At 41.1% G+C, this 25,491-nt stretch overlaps 2 long non-coding RNA genes across 2 annotated transcripts; both read right to left on the bottom strand.

Moving 5' to 3' along the window:
* Positions 1-10,643: 10,643 nt before the first annotated feature.
* On the bottom strand, positions 10,644-10,885 carry LOC114138455 (uncharacterized). The gene is made up of 2 exons (XR_003594219.1): positions 10,819-10,885; positions 10,644-10,737 (listed from the first exon to the last, which is right to left on the bottom strand). It is a non-coding gene; the product is annotated as an uncharacterized LOC114138455 (long non-coding RNA).
* Positions 10,886-13,266: 2,381 nt separating this feature from the next.
* On the bottom strand, positions 13,267-14,038 carry LOC114137578 (uncharacterized). Its single transcript, XR_003594024.1, has 2 exons — positions 13,442-14,038; positions 13,267-13,360 (listed from the first exon to the last, which is right to left on the bottom strand). It is a non-coding gene; the product is annotated as an uncharacterized LOC114137578 (long non-coding RNA).
* Between the last annotated feature and the right edge of the window lie 11,453 nt (positions 14,039-25,491).

The following is a 25,491-nucleotide window of genomic DNA, read 5'->3' as shown; positions in this document are numbered from 1 at the left end:
GAATGGTCTCGAGCATAAGTACATAATAAATACTTGTCAGAATCAGTTCACTTTTTAGTCATTTTAGTTTGTTATTTTTCACTAATCTATACAAAACATTTTGCATTTTCTCTGTGTGGGATTTGCATTGCAGTGACTCCACCTCCTGTAGTGTGGATAAATTGAATGCTGGCATGGAAATCACACATGCTTCACTTGGATCCACATGCAAACACAATCACCTCCATCAGTATAGCTTGTTTCCTTCTGCAGTCAAATCGTATTAGTGTTAACAAGCGTGAGAGAGCACATTCCCACTTCCCCTATCTGAACACTGCAACAGCACCACTCCAGCTTTTCTCTTTTTTCATTCTCCTTACCGTTAAAATTTGTTACGAACAGGTTTCTTGTTGACCTTCAAATCTTGTGTGGAGACCCTGCACCATCGCCGGGGCAGTGTGGGGCAGGCATTAGTTGGACTCCTTCCTGGATCCGGCTCTTCTAATGAGGGATATCAGCACTTTGGCACAGCTTCCTGGCAGCGTGCATGAAAATGGATGGGGATGGTGAGCAGCTCTTCAGAACTATCCAACAGCCTTAGTCCAAGAAAATGGTCCCCAAAGGGATCATGTTGCATTATCAGATTTTTAAAATATGCCCATTATTTTCACAGTTATATTTAATCCAAATGCACCTTTGGGATTCAGTTTATTTGTAGATAATAGGAGCCCCACAGCGTACAGGGAGGTATGGTATGGTGTAGGAATAATTTTCTCTTTTTCACCTTCCCAAAACAGCGATGATGCCTGATTTCACTGTTCACCCTAAATGTTAAGAAAGAGCATAAAAACATATAAAATGATAATACATCCGTGGGGGATATTTCCAGGGATGCTGTAAGGTCATTATCTTGTCACATATAAAGACGACAGCAGAGGGTGGTGTTTGTGAGTGTGTGTCCATATTCCCCTGGCTGTTCGTCAGCCAGACTCCCCTGTGACCCATAACGAGAGAGAGGGCTGGAGCCGCACACCTTGGTGAGCTGTATTGATTGTCTCCCCGGCACCTTCTGTCGAGAGGTCTCATTCTGTCTGTCACACTCCCACACAGGTGAGGCACGCACATACAAGCCAAATCCATCTATACATAGATGCACACAGTCTTGCACACACCTTACTTAAACGACAAATGCCAGCCTTCAGGGAGCTGCGGCTTGACATCCAGCTTACCAGGTGCTCAATTAAACTAGGAAAGCACAGCGCTTATGCCTTAATGTGGGTGTTTGGGATTTTTTTAAACAAAAAAAAGCAAAGGTTTACTTTGAGGTAAATGTAAAGAAACTTGTTTTGATTGGTTATTATTAGGGATGCACAGATATGGAAATTTGTCCCCATGTCAATATCTGGTATTAATATTGCTGTCATGACAGGTTGCCGATATTAACTGATATTGTATATATTAAGTATATTTCACTGCCTTTTCAACACCTTGAAAACCACTGTTTTCCTGTAGTATTTGACTAAACAAATACTACATGACCAACTTCCACCACTTTCCCTCTGTAAACAAACAGCGATAGGTTGGAAATAAATATTGTTTTTTAATCTCAAACTGGTTTTATTCATCAGACCAATATCAATATGTTAAAAAATGGCCAATACTGATATTAGTGCATCCCTAGACCCCTGCTTATTTCCTTCTAAATGTTTCTACATTTGTAAGGTTGGTGGGTTGACCAACAGAGTTAATCTGTTTCTGTCATTGATTTGGTCATTGGTTAAATTTTAAAGAGGGAAATTGGCAATTTAATAGTTTATTTATTTCACCTTGACAGGCATCCAATCAGGTGGACTACTACTGGCAGGTTCTCTCAGTGCGAATCTGTACAGCTCTATTTGGTCCGATGGCATAACATGAATAGCCTGTAGCATTTATGTCCAGTGATGAAAAAAAAGTTTGAAAACAGTAAAAAAAAAGTCAAAAGTCTGGGGGAAAAAAATCTTTACATTTATTTATAATATTGCTACTTTGGATGCATCAAACATACCTTCCGCTGAAAAAGGGTTTTGGTTGAAAAAGTCAGAGAACCAACAAATTATAAAGGAGACAAGAAAGTTATGTACTGAAGATGAAATTCTGAACTGTCTTTGTAAACCACTAAGACTATGCCACTGGGGACGGACGTCCACTCTCTGACCTCTGTGACTTTGGGACGTTCTCACCAGAACTCTCTGGTGCCCAATCTTTGTCAACGCTGCCCCAAGAGGCTGTAAAACACCGCGACTTTACTGGTCTGTGCCACTCAGCGGTGGAGCAAAATGCCTCACCTTGTTAAACTGGAAAGAATAGATATGATGGAGAGTTTACCATCCATTTCCCTCTCTCTCATTTCATTGGTCATGGATCTGTGCATATGCATAGAGAAGCACTCTGCGGATGACAACCGAATCACTGAGAAGATATATATATTTTTTTTATTAAATCCTCATTTTGCTATTAAGCTTTCTTATAGCTTTCAGTCGGTAACAGTGCTGCCTTACAAATTAAGCTTTTGTGACTTCGTAATTCCAAAGCGTGTCAGGCTGAATAACGATGAAATGCATACTGATCTCTTTCTCTGGTACTCTAATTTTGTGTATGTGATTTGAATTTGCCTGACGTAGGCATGGAAAGGAAGGAAATTAACACCTTTCTGGAGGTAAAATATAAACATGTGCCTGCAAATCCAAATACATGTGGGGGGAGAAGTGTTAATTGACCAACCTGCAGGGCGATTATTGTCGGTTGACCTCCCAACCAAAATGTGTTTCTGATTATCATGCTCCAGAAGGTCTGTCGTCAATAAGGCTGTATTTAAGATGTTTGGATGGCATCTTCTTTCCTCCACAGGGAACTGTTCTCAGTCAGGTGAAAATGTGATATGAAAAAAATGCGTATTTGTTAACACTTTTCAGTTTTTGATTACCAAATTCTAATTATACAAGACACTGGGAATGAGAAAGAAATTGTTATCCCCATTGTGGTGGATGTCTTCAAGACTCAAATATGCAAAACGTCTTCCTGACTCTGGACTGAATGTGAATTTTTCACAAGTCTGTATAAATGTCCAAGCTACGAAGTCATAAAAGAGAGTGAGATACGACTCAATCAAGATATAATAGGAATTTATGTTTAAACTTTCTGCTCATCAGTGGCGAGACAGGAAGAAGCTGAGGAGTGTGAGATGCAGACATTGCCTGCAGAGAGTGTCTACGTGGGATAGTGAGGTTACAATATGTTTGACCCGCAGATTTTTATCCACGTGCCGAGTCCCCGGGGATAAACACAGCAGAGACAGCGCTCTAATAGTGTTTCACTTTTATCAACAATCACAAATGTGCACTTTGTGTCTGTTTGCTTCCCCTTGACCTTCTGTCTTAGTTGATGTGGAGGTGAGCTGGGTGTCCAAGAGATGACTTCAGCCTCCAGTAGTAAAAGTTCCATCATGACAGTAACATTTAAATGATTAATACCTCCAGAGCTTTTTGTCATATGACACGCAACAATCACAAACTTCAACACCCTCAGATTTTATTTAGGGCAAGATAAATTGTATTGTGTTTTTGTAGGTTTATGTTAAAATGCAAGGACACATGAAGTAGCCACAACCTCAAACTTCTGTACACTTTACTGGGATTTTACGTGATAAGTCAACACAATGTTTTGCATAATTGTGAAGTGGAAGAAAAGTTTAGTGTTCTACATGTTTTATAAATAAAAATCTGATATACGTTAGTATTCAGTAATAGTTTGTAGGACTTTCTTTTGTTGTAAATGTAGCTGCCATACACACTGAAACGTTCACGCATTCTTCCAAAATACCTCAAGCTGAGTTAGATTGCATGGAGTGTTTTGTGACCATTATTCTGAGTAATTGAAGGTCTGTACTTTGACTAGGCCATCCTGTCACAAGAATATGTTTTGATTTATACTATTCCACAAGTGACTTCTGGATGAGTCTTCACTCCAGTCTTACATCTTATGCAGGATCCTACCAGGTTTCTTAACTATGTGTTGAATATGTAGCAGTATTTAGCTTTTCATCCTCACTGACTTTTTTTTTTTTTTGTTCCAGAAAAGAAAAGCATCTACACAGCATGATGCTGCCTCCTCCCTGATTCGTGGTGGGGATGGTGTGCTCAGCTTCCACAAAAAAAATAATTACATAGAGTGTGCAACTAATAGCAGATGTGTTGACAGATTCTCCCATCTCTACAGTAACCAATGTCTGAGGCGAGTGGAACTCAATGACTTTATCATGTAGCTTGAAGCTAGTGTCTTGGATGTAAAAGCATGCTTCTTGAATTTGATTTGCTGACTTGCATTTTCTGCAGCCAGTTTAATCAGGGATAAATGTTAGCTGTGTTGTTCCACTGGCCAGTAAAATCTGGTTAAAATTCTACTCAAGTTAACAAAGAAAGGGCTAAACTCTTGTTTTTGTGCAAAATCTTTGCTGTGAATGGCAGGAGGTTTGTTACTTTCTTATACTCAATTTAATATTCTTCATTCACTCATTTTTTGACTCTCATTCATCATTTTATACAAATTCATAGTAGATAAAACCTTAACCAGTATGTTTCTAATTGCTGGCTATAAAATGCTGAAGAACAAAACCACACATCTTCTTCCATGTGCTCACCCACTGGAATTCCCTGTTTGCCTTCAAAAGCACAAGTCACATCAAAACCAAAGACAAACATCAAGTGGTGCAATAAATTAGAAATTTATTTTTCCCCGTATCTAAAACCCTTTGAATTCTCCAGGTCCCTGAAGTAATTAGAGTCTCAGGCGAGTGGGGCTCACAGGGGCACCCACACTCCCTCTGCTCAAATAGAGGGAATGCCCTTACGCCTGGCTATAAGTAAATGGTGTCCCAGACCTTTTCCATCAATTACCCCCCTCACAATTCAAATTTACACTATCAGCTACTCACTGGAGCAAAAAATGTACTGTCCTACCTTTGCCCTTAAGGCTTCCCAGCAACTCTGCAAAATAAATAAAAAATATGCTTGTATCTTGTAGAATCAAACTCGGTTTCCAGATTCCTACAAGCAATGCTGTCACCATGCAACAATGATGAACCATTTGTAGTCTAAATGTGTGTGATCTATCCAAACACAGCTTCTGACTAGGATGGCCACAGGGCCGGTGTTATCAGCCGAGCAGAAGGCGGGTGTTTAACAGGACCTCAGATAGCCTACCCTCACCTGGCCTCAGGCACAGCATCAAGCTCCTTTTTCAAAGACAGTCAACTCGAGCAGTCTGCTTTGGGTTAATGGCGCCAAAGGTAAGGGTCAGGACTCCTATTACGGGCTAGTGCCTTATCAAACTTGGACCTGTCACCTGTCAATCACATGACTTACTCCCTATCCATCTGACCAATCTTTCTAGCAGTAGTTGCACATGTGCACAAGGGCACCTTGTATCTGTTAGATGCAAGTTTGAAGTCTTTTCACACTTTTAGCAAAATTATACACATGCAATCATGCAGTGGAAGGTTAGAAGTTGTCAAAGTTGTTTTTTGAAGCACTGATCTTGCAAAACTTTATGAATTTTTTTATATTATGATTGACCAACACAAAGTAGTACACAATTATGAAGTTTAAGTTTTTTACTTTTATTTTTTCAAATAAAAATCAAAAAGGGTGAAGCAGATGTATTCAACCTCCTTAAATCTGATATCCTTAAATGAAATAATTGCAAATGATTGTTGTCAGAAGTCACCTATTTCAGTGGTTAAAGTTCTTTGAAGCATTTAGAGGTTTGTTAGAGAACATTAGAGAACAAGCAACATCACGAAAACGAAAGAACACTGCAGACAGATGAAAGATGAAATTGTGGAGAAACAGGACAAATTGGAAAAAGATCAAGAGGTGTGACTACTTCTGTAAGGCACTGCATATCCAGCCCTCAGCCTCTTCACCTCTCCCTTTATCCCCTTGTTTCTTCTCAAATCAGCCTTTTATTGACTCATTGCTGTTTCTTTTTGGTCTCTTACACCCCATGGCGTCTTATCATCCCGACTGGTTTTCTCCTTAAAAGAAAAAGCTCAATGCATACTTGAGTGGACCAAGAGCAAATTTGCTGTTTTCCGCCTCATTCATTCATCCTCCGATCTCCAAACCCACCTCTCACTCCTTCAGCTTCTTTGTTCTTGTTTCCAAGTCTTTCTCGGCCTCATCTGTCTTTTCTTCTTCTGTCTCTCTTTTTTGTTCCTGCCAGCAGACTGATTTCTTTTTATCCAGGAGCGCAGCAGATTAACAGATATTGTATCATGGCCAAGACAGGCAAAGCCCCTCTCTGTCCCTGACATCTAATTAATGGTAATCCTTTAATCTGCTGCTTGTAGTGCAGACCCCTTGGTCGCCGTCCCATTTGCAGCAGCAGGAGTGTGTGCGATGAAGGGAAGGAGATAGAGAGAGCAGGTTTGCTCACTCAGCAGGTCGAACAGGGCTGCGTTGGACAAAGACGCAAGGAGCACAGCGAGAGATAATGTCTTTTTCATTTTTAGGGATTACACATATTTCACTTCTATTGTATAACAGAGTCTGCCTACTAGCTGCTAATGTATAAAATGAGAAAGGTGAGATCGTCTGCATTAAATGCTGTCTTCATTATAGTAGAGCAGATAATTAAGGTCCATATTGTTTGCACACATTGTACCGGTGCATGCAAACATACGTATACCCGTTCCTGGCTGACATCTGTACTTGTTGTATCAGGACTGCAGTGTAGACACAGATCTAATTAACAACAAGAGAGAGGGAAGCAAATCCTGTCCCATTAATTAACTTCATTAATAGAAATAAAAAATCACCTTCATACTGTCTTTTTTTGTTGAGCAATAAAACAGGCAATTAAAACCTCGTCTCATCTTAAAGCCTCATCAAAAACAATGTGCAGCTTCTCTCTCTCTCCCTCTGATGGTGACTTCACAGATGGTGCTTGGAAATCATCTCATGAATCTGAGTTGTTGCAGGGCTGCTGTCTTGGTGTCTTTTACCCTAAGAGACACTGGAGCCTCTAGCAGCCTACTTCCTTTGACAAACTTATGTAATATCGCACTGCAGATAGTACAAACAAACAAAACAGTTTCTTACCATCATAAAAACAGACACTTGTTCCATTTGCATTGCATATCAACAAGGGTGGGCCGTTTTACGACTCGGAAAGGTTCAGATTCCACACATCCATCAATAGCACGAGTCAGTAATTAATCTGTGGCTTTTACTTTTTCTGTTTGAGCTGTTTTTTTTTAGTGGGAGGCCTGAAAATACAGTACAACCTGGAACTTCAGTAGAAACCTATGTAGCCTTTACCCTGATTTTAGTGAGTTATAGCTTTTATGTGCAGTCCCTTTATTTTCAATGAGGTTGAGGTCAAGGCTGGGGCTGTCCCACATGCCACAAAAAGAATATTTATCCTATCTCTTTACGCAATATGCTTAATGTGGAGAGCTGTCTGGAATGCCATTAATGTTAGATAATTATTGAAGAACAGAGGACCCCTGTCTACTTGTGGGCCAATATTAGTGGATTTCTCTGGATTGTGACTAAACTGTTTGCAGAAAATTTGCAGATTCATTAATTTTTTCGTTGAACATATCTAACATATGATATACCGTAATTAGTGTTTGAATTTTAAAAACGAGGAGCTCTTAAGTTGTAAAGTTACAACACTCACATTGTTATTGCGACATTATCCACTATTACTGCATATGGAAAGTTCTCCTGAATATTGTGAAGCCATTCCGTAAGTTTAAGTTGACTGATTTAGCAATAGTTAAACCCGTTTCAGTATGTTTTCTCTCGCTGTCTGTGTTTCAGACAGCGAAACAGTAATTCTCGCAAACAGTAATTCTCATGGAAATAAAATGAAATGGAGGTCAGTTTTTTTCCAGGAATGACCCAGCTGACCAAAAAATAAGCTCGCATTCCAGACTTTCACTGAAATTTGAAGATGTCCATGAGAACAACCCAAATGAAGAGAAAGTTTTTTCTTGTTTCACCTGAATGACCCGAGGAATGTTTGGTGGAGTCAAGATGCAGCTTTCAAAGCACCGTGACTGACAGATAAACTATTGAAAGTAAGACCAGTTTGCCAGCTGTCAGGCATGGTGATGGCTGCATCCTGCCTTGGGGCTGTTTTACTGACAGTGATATTGGTGCATTGCAAAAACGAAAAAAGGGTGGAATAACAGATAATGGCTAAATGTTTAAAACTTGGACACATATTGATGTTACAACCAGGAAAGGAAACTAACATTGATCAAGATTGACACTAGCTTTAATTACAAGTTAATGTTTATGTTAATGTACTTTATGTCTCTGTGTGAATAATGGAAAAAGCTAAATGAATTTGAACTTGATTTATTTAAAAATGTGTTAAAGATGTAAGTGACATCTTTTTACTCTTATAAAATATGCTTAAAAGAAACCACTAAGCCTCAAATAAATATGACATTCATGCTGAGAATCACTGAGATTCTGACAAGTACTAAATCAGCAGAGCTTGTTGCAAATGTGCAAGCGTTAAATGAAACTGTTAAGATTTGTGTGAGCGTTTGTATTTCCTGAACAGAGGATCTGCAGGAGGGCGTGATCCACCTGAGGCAGCAACCACACCTGGCACCAATTAAATCTTTTGATGTGGCTTTTTAAGGAGCTTCTGCATAACCATTCGGCGCCTTATGATTGCCATACCTGGTAGAGTCAAACCAAAGAAACTCTTAAAATCCAATTTAAGAGAATCCCGATTTGTCTTCCTTGTGCCCTGATCACCTCCTCTGTGTTTCCCAGGTCAAATGCCTGGTGGTTCCCATAACATCCCAGTTCCAGTTCTCCAGCCTCAGCTCCTTTCAGTTCGCCTTAAAGTTACAGTATTAAAATCATGTTATAATGTTGTAACATTATACATGGAGTATAAGAAAGAGCAGGACGTTTCAAAGAGACAGAGGCCCAATTTCAAGGCACTAAATTAGAAAGTAAAATTTCTTTTAAGTCATAATTGATATATATAGCACTTTTATAACAACTATAGTTAGCATAGTTACTTAACTGTGCTATAAAATGGCACTATGTGCCTGGAAAATACATAATACTGCCCCTTTAAGCTCTGCAATCTCCGGATTGTTGTTAGCACCATTGCATCCTGCCTTCCCACTCTCCAAGAGGGAGATAAAAACATGATCCTCATCAGTTCACAAACCATCTACCTCCACGGATCCAGCTTATGCCTCCACATTGGGACTCTGCCACTGAACCTTAAGATCCATTCATATTCATCCAACCACCAGATCAGCTCAAAACTCAGTTGTTCACCCTCTACTCCTCCTACTTCGTCACAGTCCTGTCTGCGCCTTTGTTATTTTCTGTAAAATAAACACTGATTTCATTTTTAAAATTGATTCCACATGTGGGTCAGGAGACTGTCTGAAAACATGACAGAAACCTTGTATAGGCGGAGACACAACGGTTGTGTAGAACACCTGAGTGCAATGATACGTACTCCTCTATGTGGCAGCTGTTTCTCAAATACATGTGTTTTCACAGCTCAGCACAAACAGTTGCTGTGATTAACGTATAAACCCTCCTCCCCCCCTTAAAAGAATGTCCATGTCTTAATAACCCTCTAAATGTGTTTCATTAGCGCCTGATGGTATCAGATGAGTGTCCCCATATATGAAGCGGGGGCTGTTATCCAGTGGGATGTGATTTTGATGTGCTAATCGATACCCCCGACTCATAGCCCACCTCCTGCTGCAGAGAAACCCACTGTGGATTGACAGGTGTGTCTGTCAGGTTGTTAAAAATATGACACCCTCGCGCTCGATCTGCCCCTGAATTCATTAACCTACATTTGAAGGATAATTTAAGCATAGGTCATTCACCATATGTGCTTTGATTGCTGGATTTGTTCCTGCATTTGGGATTTAAAGCCAGTCCGTGTTGTTTAATAACGCACACAGATGGCCTCTGGCGCTTCTTCATTCTCGCTGCCAGTCTCTTATCCTCATCTTATCTTGAAATGGTGAACTGATGTTGCACTTTTAAGATGCTGCACTTGATTTGCACTGTAGCGCCTTAAAAGTCTGGCAACACTTATAATGAGGGCGCTCCACTATTCCTGTACAAGAAAAATAATTAGGATAAGACTGTACTAGTGATCTGTGAGCTGGGCTAAACCTACACTGCCCTGCAAAAGATTTTTCACTCCTTAAATTTTTCACATTTTGTAAAGTTCCATCCTCAAACTTTAATGCAATTTTGGGGGGGATTTTATGTGAAGCAGAGCAGAACTGTGAGGTGGAAAGAAATGATATATGGCTTTTAATATTTTGTAACAAATAAAATGGAAGTGTGGTGGACCCATGCCTATTCATGGTTCAGTGTTCACAGATTTTCCTATTTCTGTGGGATGTTAATTCAAATTATTCGCCAAAAATTCACCCAGTTACAGATTTGCAGAGACCATGAAGTGCTGCAGTGATAACATGTCTGGAGATTTTCACAGTATAAATAAATTTCGCAGAACAATTACATCCTAAATGGATCCAGGCGAAGGCTTTTGTCATGATGGGTTAAGGTTTCTAGCCCACATGCAGAACACAAGACAGGAGAGTAAGAATCAGTTTAAGTGATTTATTAAGGTACACAATTATCAGAGTGTGGGAAGGTGGTCTGGTCCAGGGAATCAACTGTAACGGGCAGCAGTGGTTCACTGCGAGGGGAAAAAGCAGACTGGTGAGTTCAGGGGTCGTGGGAATATGGAAAACTCAGATGAAACACAGGTTGTTCTTACTTGGTGGTGGCTGGATCTGAATCTTGGAGGGTTACTGAGTATGTCCAGGGTCTCGGTCTCTAGTGGGTCCAGGAACAACGGAGGAGTGCAGCGGAGAACGGACAGGTAGGCTCGGGTGCAACAGAGACACAGAGGAGTGATTCGGCCGCCAGCGGTGGGGTCCAGGAGATACTTGCAAACAACGGAGAGGTGAGTCTGGGAACTCGGGCAACCAGTGGATACTTTCCACGGCGTCACGAGGGAGGTTCTGAAACCAAGGAAACTGCCAGGATCTGGTCAGCGGGTCCAGAGTGTCAAAGGGATCTCCTGAAGGCAACAGAGAAACACAAAGAGAATCAAAGGAAGGCTCAAGGCAACGAGGAACACAGAGACAGGGCTCAAGGGGGCTCAGAGGTACCGTGACTGGCAAACACTCAGGCGACGCTGGACTGGCGGTCAACTCCTTAAGTATGCTCCGCTGATGAGAGTAATTGATGACAGCTGTGGATGATGATGATACCACCGCACTCCAACCGGAACCTGTCGCCATCTGGTGGTAAGAGGTGGAAAAGGCGCACAGGAAAAACCCCACCAAGAGAACCAGAGAACCCCGGAACATAACAGTACCCCCCCCTCAACGGTCGCCACCTGGCGGCCTAGAAGAGCTGGACGGCAACGAGGAGCGATAGTCGGAGATGAGGGAACGATCTAAGATGAACGAACCAGGGATCCAGGAACGCTCCTCCGGACCGTAGCCCTCCCAATCGACGAGGTACTGCCAGCCGCGACCTCGCCGACGGGAGTCCACGATCCGGCGGACATCGTAGGCAGGACGACCATCAATGTCACGGGGGGGCGGAGGGGGTTCGGCCGGAGGGCAGAGCGTACTGGTCTGGACAGGCTTAATCTGAGACACATGGAAGGTGGGATGGACGCGGAGGGAGGCGGGCAGACGGAGACGAACAGCAGATGGACTGATTATGGCTGCGATGGGGAACGGACCAATATAGCGGGGAGAGAGTTTTTTGGAAATGGATTTGAGGGGAATGTCGCGTGAAGAGAGCCAGACCTGTTGACCAGGGGTGTAGACGGGTGCGGGTCTCCGCTTACGGTCAGCCTGGCGCTTATTACGTGCTGCTGTTCGGTTGAGGTTATGGATGATGGTGTTCCAAACCTTATGGCAACGGCGAATGTGGTGACGGACGGAAGTGACGGAAATACCCTCTTCTTCTGAGGGTAGCAGAGGGGGTTGATAACCAATGGATGCTTCAAACGGGGACATACCGGTAGCTGCTGAAACGTGGCTGTTGTGAGCGTACTCCACCCAAGGAAGGAATCGGGACCAGTCGGAGGGGTTGGTGGAGGTGAAGCAGCGGAGGGTGGTTTCAAGGTCCTGATTGAGCCGCTCAGTTTGACCGTTGGTCTGGGGATGAAAACCGGACGTGAGAGAAACAGATGCATTAAGAGTAGAACAGAAACTTTTCCAAACCTGGGAAATGAACTGGGGACCTCGGTCTGAAAGGATCTCTCGTGGGATGCCATGGAGCCGGAAAACATGCTTGACCAGGAGTTGTGCGGTTTGGAACGCTGTGGGTAATTTACGGAGGGGAACGAAGTGGCAGGCCTTGGAGAAACCGTCGACGATGGAGAGGATGGTGGTCATGCCCTTGGAAGGGGGTAAGCCGGTAACAAAATCTAAGGCTATGTGGGACCATGGTCGTTTGGGAACGGGGAGAGGTTGCAGGAGACCAGACGGAGGTTGATGAGATGTTTTGTTTCTGGAGCAGGTGGTGCAGGCTTGGACGTATTCACTGACATCTTTATGAACAGATGGCCACCAAAACGTGCGGTTGACTAGTGCGATGGTGCGGCTGATTCCGGGATGTGCAGAGAACTTGGAGGCATGGATCCAGCGAAGAAAACGGGCTCGGACTGAGGCGGGGACGAAGAGCTTCTTGGGTGGACAGGAGGCGGGTGTTGGTTCAGCTAACTGAGCTTGTTTAATGATGTCTTCGATCTCCCAGGTAACGGTGGCGACTGTACAGCTGGGGGGAAGAATGGTGGCAGGAATCTTCTCGGAATCATCGGGTGAGTAAAGGCGGGAAAGTGCGTCAGGCTTGACGTTGCGAGACCCTGGACGATATGAGACGGAGAGGTTGAACCGGGAGAAGAACAGTGACCAGCGTGATTGACGTGGGTTGGATCACTGGAACTGGATCAGGATCTGGAGGAGATGTCTGAGGGGTAGAACCTCGAAGACAGCGGGTTAATTCAGACAACTGTTGGTTTGTTTCTGTTTGGATTCTGCTTAGCTCTCTTAAGGCATGTTCATGGGTCTGTAATAACGATTGTTGTTCTGATAATGCTCTCCGGATTGTGTCTGCTGGGCTGATTTGTTGGCCTGAGTGTTCTGTCATGATGGGTTAAGGTTTCTAGCCCACATGCAGAACACAAGACAGGAGAGTAAGAATCAGTTTAAGTGATTTATTAAGGTACACAATTATCAGAGTGTGGGAAGGTGGTCTGGTCCAGGGAATCAACTGTAACGGGCAGCAGTGGTTCACTGCGAGGGGAAAAAGCAGACTGGTGAGTTCAGGGGTCGTGGGAATATGGAAAACTCAGATGAAACACAGGTTGTTCTTACTTGGTGGTGGCTGGATCTGAATCTTGGAGGGTTACTGAGTATGTCCAGGGTCTCGGTCTCTAGTGGGTCCAGGAACAACGGAGGAGTGCGGCGGAGAACGGACAGGTAGGCTCGGGTGCAACAGAGACACAGAGGAGTGATTCGGCCGCCAGCCGTGGGGTCCAGGAGATACTTGCAAACAACGGAGAGGTGAGTCTGGGAACTCGGGCAACCAGTGGATACTTTCCACGGCGTCACGAGGGAGGTTCTGAAACCAAGGAAACTGCCAGGATCTGGTCAGCGGGTCCAGAGTGTCAAAGGGATCTCCTGAAGGCAACAGAGAAACACAAAGAGAATCAAAGGAAGGCTCAAGGCAACGAGGAACACAGAGACAGGGCTCAAGGGGGCTCAGAGGTACCGTGACTGGCAAACACTCAGGCGACGCTGGACTGGCGGTCAACTCCTTAAGTATGCTCCGCTGATGAGAGTAATTGATGACAGCTGTGGATGATGATGATACCACCGCACTCCAACCGGAACCTGTCGCCATCTGGTGGTAAGAGGTGGAAAAGGCGCACAGGAAAAACCCCACCAAGAGAACCAGAGAACCCCGGAACATAACAGCTTTTACTGATCAGGGACCCTCTGAAGAGCTGAATTCATTTTTACATATAGGGGTATCAAAGTTGATTAGAGCTGAAAAATATAAAAATGGATTCCAAAATTTTCAGAATTTTATTCATGAAACAAATTAAAACTTATTTTCTTCCACTCCAGTATTAGATTCAATTTTACTTTGCTACTTTGGTCTTTCACATAAAACAACTATAAAAACACTATTTCTTCCTATATGTTGAAAAATGTGAAAAAGTTCCCAGGGTATGGAGATTTTAGCAATACACTGTAAAATGATTACACTATTCAGGGGTGAAAGCCACATATTTTCTCACATCTTCCTCCCACCAAAGGGGTTGTTTTCTCCTTGGTTTGCAGAACTAAATAAAGCACCTGAGGATCTTTTAGTTGCTGTCGGCTGAAACACAGATGGACCAATACACTGATAGCGAGGATCTGCTGAATTTTATTCAAAGAATACTCAGAAATCTGGAGAAAGACAGAAGGAGATGTTGATCCCTTGCATTCAAATGTGCCCACATTATCCATTATCGGAATAAATGCAGCGTCAGGGTATGTTGTGGGCTATTACCTCCTGTCCCAAATGCTGTTGCAGATATTGTTGCTGAGGCAGCCAGTGCAGTGTTGGGGCTTGGTGTTGGCACGTGAGGCACAAAATTTGCCAACTTTTTTCTCTCCAACAGCTTTCCCTCCCTGAGTGTCGTGGAGGCGAGGGAGTCAGAGTGAGGGGAGAGGAAGTTGTCAGCTGAAGATGTGTGGCACTGCTTGTACTCTGATGCTTCCTGCATTTCAAATTAACCCCTAGTACCACCTCCATCTTCTACACGGTCGACAGAGCACGGCTTTTCCTGCTAGTATTTTTTTTTTAGCACTCTAAACAGAATTTTTGGCCGAACAAACTCTCAAAATAAACAAAATGTTGGTCCCGGTTCCATCACCATAGTTGTTACAACATACTGCTGGTTTCTAAAACTACAGCTTAAGTCCTTGCTTCGTTGACTTGAAATCACTGTATCACATTTGTTCTAATTCGCATGTATAATTTAATTAATTCAAAAGAATACTTTATTATCCCAAAGGTAAATTACATTTTTCTTTAAAAATGTGTTGAAGATGCTGATGACAGTTGGCAGGAATGATCTCCTGTAGCAGTCTATTACCGCAGCTCTGCTGAAGCCTCTGACTGAACACACTGTTGTTTTATAACGTCTTCTGATAACTTCTGATAAAGAGGATGACGTCCATGATGTTCTTTATTTGATGAAGAATTGTTTGCACAGTAATTTCCAGGGGGTCCAGAGCATCCAGCTTCTTTGCCAGTGTTTTCCCATTATGATCAGTAGAAGAGATGGTTTGAACTTCTTCTTTCTCCTCCTCATTTCTGGTCCTGCTCTGGATCCACAGCACCTCTTCTTGTATTGTGGGTGCAGTTGAGGTATCATTTGAGCTTTTGCAATGTTAATCAGCTACATCAAGTCGTATGCCACTTTGTTGATAGTGTTATGCATCATAACAAATGATAGTTGAATATTTGTTCAAAAATTGTTCTGCCAAAAAAATGTCTACCCTGGAATACATAAGATTCAGACACTTTTCCGTTGTGCTTTTTCTCATCTAATGACTGTCAGGTGGTAGATGTTAGTCACCATTTAGTAAGTGGTTTCCCACTGTTCTTTTGGTCCACATGAACTATAAGGTAACAATAATCTAAGGAAGGCAACAAAGAATAATAGCGGTAGGTAAGCAATTATTGTGTTTTGCTGTCATTTTTACCCACATGTGCTGTAAGTGTTTTTATTTTTATTACCATTTGCTGTGAGGTAAGAATACCTTAAGTTGCCAAGACAACTTCTCTGAGCAACTAATTGGTTCACACAAGTTTCTTGTTCACAGTGGATGTTTGGCACGATCCATTATGATGTGTAGCCTTAGTTATTAATAAATAACTGCAGAATTATTATTATTAAATTGCCTTTACAAAAGTATACCTTGAACATTTTCACCACCGCTAACTTCAATGTATTTTATTCTAATTTTATATAACAGACCAACACAAAGCAGGGCATAGTTTTGAAGAGAAAGGAAGGAAATCTGAAAAGAAATATGCATATGTATTCATCCCCATTTAGCTGTATAGATCCACAATTCAAGTTGTAAATCATATTAACAGGACTACCTGTTATAATACCTTCATTGAAGATTGGCTATATGAAAGTGGTTCCTGATGAAAACCAGAAGAAGTCATTTTAAAGGGTGCAGAAGGACACAGCAAACATGTGGAAGAAGTTGCTCTGGTCAGATGGGATCATATTTGAATGTTCTGGTTTACATTTCATGATGTGGAAAATCTGCACATCATCTTGAACACACCATCCCGACCATGAAGGAGGCATCATCAAGTCGTGGAGACGCTTTTCTTCTGCAGAGACAGGGAAACTGGACAGGGAAGAGCAATTCTTCAACAAAACCAATCATCAGCTGCCAAAGAAATCATACTGAGAAGGAGGTTCACCTTTCAGTTGGAGAACAACATCAAAGGTCACCTTAAGCTATAATGAAATAGTTTTGATCTAAGTTTGTTTCTGTACTGCAATAGCCTAGTCAAAGTCCAGATCTAAATTATACTTGCTTTATCAAAACTGACTGAGATTAAACTCTTTGTCTCTGATAACTCCCTCACAAAGCGTTGCTTAATTTTTATTTTATTTTATTTTTTTTTACTTTCCTTCAAATTTGAATGTTCTGCACTGGTTTATGTCCATCCATCTCAATCAAACTAAAGTTTGTGGTTCGAGCTTGGCAAAATATAAAAAAGTTCAGAGTTTAAAAAGAAAAATGACTTTGTCTTAACTCTACAAATCTGAGCAAACTTTTGCCCAATATTTTCTTCAAAAGGCAGCTGAAACTTTTTGATTCCATCTCCTTTAAAATCTAAATGAACGAACAAAGGGCATAGAGGAAGAGAGAGAACAATTATACCTCAGAGCGTAGTTATACAGAGGGAGGAAAGGCTGATTAAACACAGCCTTGTAAAACTGCCTACCTCACCACTACTGTTTCCTCCATTTTTTTGTCTTCCTCTGATGCATTTCATGTTCTCCCCTGCTCTCTCAGCAACATCACTCCTCCTCTCAACTTATTTGCTTTCTCTCCCTCCTCCCCCAGACCCTTTTTTTTCCCACCCTGAGCATTTTCTGCTTCTTGGAGTCTCACCAATCCCTCGTGTTGTTTCACACCAGACTGTGTAGAAAATACTAAAAATACATGTGTTTGGTCCTAGCAATCCCAAAAGGCAACTTCATGGAGAACAAAGGAGATAGCAGGGCTCAAATAACTCATGAAGAGAGAGAGAGGGGGAGAAGCAATGCTGCTCTGGGGGCTTTGTTACCCTCACTGAAGAAAATTATGATGGGATTATTGATTTACAGCACAAAATGGATGGAACATAAGTAGGGTTAAGCTAATTAATCTCCATCTTTCATGAAAATGCAATTGTAACCAGCGGTTATTCTACTGGATTATTGTGACTGAGCATTTACTGAATCAGACGCCTGCAGCCAATTCAGGAAAAAAAAAAAAACATGAAGCGGAGGTTTGCAGGTGTGAAGAGAAGATGGAAGATGGTGGGAAGAGGAGCGGACGGATTTGCTAAAATGAAGGCACCAAAATAAAATCCCAAAACACAAACGGAGGAGTTGCTGACATTCCAGTGACATTTGGTGTGTTGGTGGCATTTAGGAAGACGTATTAGGCAGTAGCTCGGTTCATGGCGTCATGTAAAGCCACATCCTCTAAAAAGAGAAAATATTTCAGCCCAATGCATACTGCTCTATTAAAGCAGGTCTTATTCATTGATGAGTTTAATGAAAACCAGATGGCATCACAAATTCCAGGTTTGCCTTCCACCCTCGCTTCTTCCCTTTGCCCCTTCTTCCTGGCTCTGTGTACATCCATCAGGGAGTGCTCCAGTGGAGCGCGGCAGGTCCGACAATTGTCCTCATAAATTGCATGTGTGTCGGGGTGCAGAGGGGCTAAGTGAGCAGTAAATAACAAAGGGGCCCCTCCGCCACCCGTTCACTGTTGCTGCGTTTCCGGCCACGCAAGATTACCCAGGATGCCCCGTGAGAGGGTGTCGTCTTCCTCAACGTGATGAATGGACAGGCGGCAGGAAGAAGACGCCTTCGCCACCCGGCGTCTGAAAGAGAAAAGGTGAGGTCCGGGAACCCTGCTGATTTAAATTGATGAGTGTCTTTATTTTGGAGTGAAAGAAGGAGAGAAAGGAGTTGTTTTTCTTCCTTCTTTCTGTAATAACAGATCACATGGCAGATATCTTTAACTGCTTCCATTCTTCACTGTCAGGTTCTTTTATTTCAATCCCACTTACTTTCTCTTGCTTTCTTCTGACCTTTTTTCCCCATTTCTTTTTCCTTTTCCTGCTCATTCTCTGCATCTCTATTGAGCGTGAATTCATAACCACCTCTGGTCGCTTATTTCCACTCGATATCCCTTTGCTTGCCTGCATTCTCACACTGTTTACCACTTTTCTGCCCTTTGTTATTATCTTTCTGATGTGTTCTGTGATGCAACCTAATTATTAACATCACATTTTAGAACAGCGCCTACAGGGAAAATACTCAAGTTATTTTTCAGTTGATAACACTTTTGTACATTTGATTGATCCAATCAACTTCAGTATTTGCAGTGTAGGCTACATTTATTGGCACCTCTACAAAAGAAGTAATAGAAAGTCTCTAAAGAAAACCAAGCTTTAATTAAACCATATTTATTCAGTGGAGAAAAAAACTTGTGCAATGGTGCCACAATTACTGGCAAGCTTTAGCATCTCCTTAGAATAAATGTAATTGTTTTCTTTCATTTTCTAATTTCATTTACTTCTTCAATTTCAATTCAGTTTATTTATATTGCACATATTCAGAACAAATATCTCAAGGCACCTCAGACAAACAAAATGATCTTGTTCATCTGCAGAAATATGAAGTCAATTCAATCCAATCATACAGACAGACTCAAAGTTAATTGCATACATTCCAGTTTGATCCTAGGTAGAAAACATTCCAGTCAAATTCAGTTTATTATTAAAATGATTTAAAGTATAGACGTCATTGACTTGCAGCATTCACTCCTCCTGGTTGAGCATGTAGCAACAGTGGAAAATTGCTTAGATTGTGTTTTTGACTCTGCAGAAACCTCTCATGCATATGGTGACAGTGGAAAGGCAAACCCAACTTTAATGAGAGGAAACTGGTAATAAGCCATCTGCCTTGACAAGTTGTTGTCAGCAGTAGCCCAGCTTAAAGAAGGTTTAACTGCTAAAAAGAACAGAAAAGTAAACAGGGTGTTTGCCTCTTGAAAAACTGTGAGTCAGATAACTAATAGATCTGCCTCCCATTCTAGTTTTAGAGATTCTAGGAACATAATGGAACAATCTGATCTCTAATAAATAAATATTAAAAGTATTTTCCTGACTATTAAGAGTGACTCATTGTGTATCCGGATTAGATTTAGATAAACAATTTACTGTTCAACAAAGATTAACAAAAATATGCACTTTTGAATTTGTTATTTTTTTGTTAATGAAAATTAAACATAAAATGCCCAGTGTTAGATAACGATCCAAACCATATGGTGAAATTAACAGAAAAGTGGACACAGACACAAAACCTGCTGGAGAAAACTAAATCTTTTAAAAGAGATCTGAGGTGAGTTGAAGAGAAAAGAACTCTGGACAATGTACAGAGACTGTTCAAAAAAAGACTGGTCAAACATCTTTCCTTTTCTCGTCCAACATTGTGAAATGTTGCAAAAGAAGACTAAGAGCTGCCCTAACGACTAATAGCAGTTTTTGTTAAATGTTTTTGAAAATAAGTTCTTCATCCAGAGTGAATAAATTAATGGTAGCACTTTCGAATATTGCAGTGAGATATTGTGCTTCTGCAGCAAATTGAGTTTTTCTATGCACATCCTCATGAAAAATGACAATAAATGTGGCTGGCACTGTTTTGGTGTTAGCTCTCCTGACTAGTCTCATCTTTTTTTTCCTTTGCTGTGGAGGCTGTACTGTTACCTAAATACTCAATATCACACTGCTGATCTCTGACACCATCTGTACTGCCCCTCCTTTATCAAACTTACACCTGGTCCGCTTTAAATGTTCCTCCTCACTCAAATGTTCTTGTTTTATTCTTTGTTTGTTTGCGCTTAATTTCAAATCCTGCTTTAACAAGCTTTGACAGGTCTGCTTTGAACCCAATGATCTAGCCGCAGTTGCTCAACATTCAGGCGGCATCTAATAAAGAGGGAAATGTTAGGCTTTCAGATAGGTGCATTTGGTGCAAGATGTTATTTCAGCTAGAAGAGTTCCATCCATCCATTCTCTGTTCACCCTTGTCCCTAATGGGGTCGGGAGGGTTGCTGGTGCCCATCTCCAGCTACGTTCCGGGCGAGAGGCGGGGTACACCCTGGACAGGTCGCCAGTCTGTCGCAGGGCAACACAGAGACATACAGGACAAACAACCATGCACACACACACCCACACCTAGGGAGAACTTAGAGAAACCAATTGACCTGACAGTCATGTTTTTTTTTGGACTATGGGAGGAAGCCGGAGTACCCGGAGAGAACCCACGCATGCACAGGGAGAACATGCAAACTCCATGCAGAAAGACCCCGGCCGGGAATCGAACCCAGGACCTTCTTGCTGCAAGGCAACAGTGCTACCAACTGCGCCACTGTGCAGCCCAGCTAGAAGAGTTTCCTCTCTAAATGTTGACAGCTGTGTGAAAAATGGTGAATGCTTTACGGAGGGTAGACATTCAACTTTTCTTCTCTCTCTGAGATGCATTTTTGCTATTTGTTGTTTTCTGTGTTATTACCGGGAAAACTATGTTAAACCATAACCATTTATCTGTCAAGTCTTGCCATTTAAACTGAGACTTCGACAGAAATAAATGACCCGTGCATGCATATGTCTTAATGAGAGTCATTGGTAATGTGACACAAACAAGTCAAAATAAAGATAATACATCTACAGTGCTCTAACCAAGCACTACATTTTGCATTTGAATCAATCGTATATTTAATAGTTTGACATGTAACCTTTTTAAGAATATTGATTTGTGCAGTGTTCTGCATGAGGGCTCGTTTTGGAGCGTATTGACCACTGTGTTGTTGTGATATGGTGGGAGAAGGCCTCAGGCTCCGGCCAGACGCTCTCAACGCCACAATTATTGACCCTCTTGACCTTCTCGCTGCAAAGACAATATAAGCATGTCTGTGTGCTCCCTGTATATTGTATCAACACTGCCGAGACAGAAACAGAACCACTTACTCTCCTCTTATCAGGACCGAGAATGCTGAAAATGTTTCTCTCCAGCACAATTCCTATTATAGATGTTTATTGAACCTCAACGGTTGTGGAATACTGATCCACTTGTTCGTGTGGGTCCAAGTGTCTCCTGTCAGCAAACATTTGATGAGCTTTGAATATTCTCTCATCAGAAGAAAACAGATGTATCTTAATGACCTTATATTGTTGGAACATGTGTTGATTCTTAATCAATCTTATCTATTGTATCTTTTAGTGGCTCAAACACAAATCCTAATTTAAATCGACGAGTAACAATGACAACCAATACAGGCAGAGAGTTATCTCTATATTAAAAGTGATGTTGTCTGAAACTATTTTAGTAAAAATTGGAGTCTGTTGATATCTGAAAAAAACTGCTGGCTTTACATTAGAAACAATGGTAGCATTAAATACTACAGCCTGGAGTCTCCTGAAATTACAGCTTAATTTTCCATGACTTAGAGATTATCTTTCTTAAGCTTAAAGGTTAAACTTTGAGAATGTATTTCTTACTTTTCCAGAACTGAAAATGTATTTTTTCAGAACTCAGAGGTTACTTCTCTAGAACTTACAGGTTTCTATATTTAAAAAGTTAGAAATTACTTTTCATTATTTAAAGATCACTCTTGTAGAATTTAAAGATTACTTTTCCAGAACTTAAACACTACTTTTTCAGAACTCAATTCAAAGTTTATTTGCAGCATCCTCCCATATTGGTATAGGATAAAGTAAAAAATAAAATTAGATTTGGTGATGATAAAAAAGGCAATAAAATACTAATAAAATACCCTCAGATTCAAAGGTTACATCCCTCTAAACTAGAGGCACTTCCCAGAACATAAGGGTCACTTTGCCAGAGCTTAAAGGTTATTTTATTCATAATTTTAAAATAATATTTTTAGTAGTAGATCTCTCTAAATTGTTTTTAGGTGAGTGGGTGAGCATAGTTATTTGTCTTGCGTGTTTCTGTTGTCCTGTGATGGACTGTCTAGAATAAATTCTGCCATGTGCTCAATGATCACTGGAAATTGGTGCCAGCCAGCAAGAGAGTAGCATCAAGATTTGGTAACGAGAATGGCAAGATTTTAACCCCAAACATGGAGAGAGAATTACAACGAAATGGCTCAGATCAAAATAATAATGTGTTAGAATGGCCCAGTCAAAGTTTGTGGCAAGACCGGAATATCAATGTTTGTAGACGACTTACTCTGATGAATAAGAAATGGGTCAAAATGTTTTTATCTGGTTCCTAAAACACCTGCAGCTCAAACTGCAGAAAAAAGTGATTCTAAATGTATTGATTAATGGGGGATGACTTAAAATTCATGCCACACTTTTTAGATTTTATTCGCAAAAGGTGAAAAGCTAGGTTTTCACTTTGAGACAAGGAGATAGATAGATAGATAGATAGATAGATAGATAGATAGATAGATAGATAGATAGATAGATAGATAGATAGATAGATAGATATTTGTAAGTTTAATTGATTCCTTCCATTAAAAAAAATTATTGAATGCCTTTTCACACAATGCAGGAATATAATATTGCTCCCACCACAAGGTCTTTGAAGTTAAAGAGGCAAATTTCCGCTTTAACTTCCCTGGCATAACTGTTATAGCTGTGAAACTACACAATGATTACTTTAAAAAAAGATGACCCACCGGACGAGGTGGGACGGGTGAGCAATATCATACCTCCTCAGTTCTTTTATTCCCTCTCCTCCCATCTCTGTCGTTCTGTGTGTGCGCGCATGCATGTGGGTGTGTGTGTCAGCCTTCAACCTCTCTTCTCAGCTCCCTTATGCTGACTTGGGCTTCGATGCGGAGGTAAGCAGCCTCCCTCGGCTAGAGGTGACCCCCTGGAGCCTATTAACATCATACACACTCCGAGCAGCCAAAACACACTCCCTAAATGAACTCTCTTCTCCCCCTCAGCCAGAGCCCACTGCTGGGTGAATTAGATTGCAGGCTTTTTAATATGGCTCTTAATGGTTTATAAATTGCATGTAATGATTCCTCCTTTCCTCTCTCCCTTGCAGAGCTTTTTATGGCCCTTCTCCTATCCAAGGGAGTAGGTGGGATTTAATATATGGTGGAGGAGGCAGAATACAGAGCTGAAACTAGACCCGCACTGCTTTCTTCCTGGCCCTTAACACCTCCCCTGGCTATAGAGTCAGGAGCCTTGGAAATGATGTCGGACACTAGTGCTATCTGGCTGTACTGTGTAAGCTGTGTGATGAGGGAATACAGGATGAAGAAAAGTTCACCAGAGATGTGCAGGTATGAGGAGAGAAAAGGCCACACTGTAAGGAAAACTATAATTATAAATAGCACCCAGGTGGAGAACAAGTACATAAAGAAGACAGATTACACAGAGGAAAAGCATCCCAGGTTTAATATTTATGTGCTTCCGTTCCTTATCAGACGAGATCTATTGACAGAAATGTAGTGATAGAGATAAAGCAAAGACTAATGTTGTTTGCACAACTTTGATGGCTTCTGTGATGTGAAAGTGTGGAACTGTATCTCTCTCCATGTGCTGTCTTACCTTCAGGCTGGCGCTGGAAGTGGTGTGTGTGGGTATTTGATGGAGGGACTTCACAGTTGTGGCTATTATTAGGTGCTGATTGAAGAAAGATGTGACAAAATGTCTTTATTCAGGTCTATCTTGCTAACAACAAATGCATGACAAACACTTTCTTCCTGCTATAATTTGAAGTCTTATGCTGATTATCACATATGTCAGAGTGACATTACACTCACTTTGTCTTGGCTGACATCGAAAAACTGCATTACATGATTGTGCAGCCGCTCAAGAACAAGAAATTACAAGAAGGTGTTAATTCTCAAGTATTAAAAACATACAGGTGGATCTCACTCATTTAGATCATCATCAAAACATTAATTTATTTTAGTACTTAAATTAAAAAACAAACTGCAGACCAAAAGCAACAGAAAAGTCTTTGTCCTGGGGAAAATATTCTTTGGATTAATAAGACAAATTTAAAGCACTTTGAACTGCCTAATTACTGAAATATGTTATACAAATCAACTTCTGGAAGTTTTTTCCTTTTACATCTCGTGTGAAACTAAGACATCATTTCAGAAGAAGGAAAAAAAAAACGTCCTAATTGCTAGATTGATCTTGGCATCTCAGTTTCTTTGTGTTTATTTTCTGTATTTTATTTTCTTGTGTTCTGTGCTTTAATCTTTTTGGATTTTGTTTTCTTAAATTGGTATTTTTTTTCCCACAAAATTTTGTCTCTTTAAATTTCAACTCCCAGTACTATTTATTAACTTTCCCTCAGGGCACCTGTTTGCCTCTGCTTCCCAGCTGCACCCCGGTAGTAATCAAGCACCTGCATGTTGTCTACAATCAGACTCTGCATTTAACACTTTCAGTTTCTACCTTTCTGTACCGGACCATGTTGCTCCTGTTTGTATGTTCATTCCTGACTGCATTTCAAAGGAGGGTTTGCATTTCAAACCCTCCTACAATGTCACTCCTTGATTATTATTATTATTATTATTATTATTAAACTCTCAGTTTGTCTTTGTCTGCACCTTTCACAACCTACAATTTGACACCTATTGACAGTCAAACATGATGGTGGTAGTGTGATGGTCTGGGGCTGCTTTGCTGTTTCATGACCTGAATGACCTGCTGTAGCTGATCAAAAATGAGGGAACTAAGAAACCTTGAAGAAAAATGTTCAACCACCTTAAGCTTAAGGCCAAATATCCAAAGAACACAAGCAGGTCATCCTCTGAGTGAAAGAAAAAAATGACATTCTAGAGTAGCCTAGAATGTCTGGATTTAACCTAAACTGAGCTGTTGATGCTGAAAAAACCCTCATTGTCAATTATCATAAACACCTTCTCCAGTTGTCACTGCCAAGGGTGTGATTGCTTCTCCCAGTTGGCCTCCAATCAAATCATCCTGAAAACATTTCAGTTTTGTTATTATTTGTCTAATGGTCTGAACAAATAAGTGTGAGAAATAAAAACTAAAATGGGGATGAATACTTTTCACAACACTATTTTGTATTTTGTATGTATCGATAACAGAA

Source organism: Xiphophorus couchianus, chromosome 22 (genome assembly GCF_001444195.1).
Source record: "Xiphophorus couchianus chromosome 22, X_couchianus-1.0, whole genome shotgun sequence".
NCBI lineage: Eukaryota > Metazoa > Chordata > Actinopteri > Cyprinodontiformes > Poeciliidae > Xiphophorus > Xiphophorus couchianus.
The sequence above is the reverse complement of the archived record's forward strand: the minus strand, read 5'-3'. Positions and strand labels throughout refer to the sequence as shown.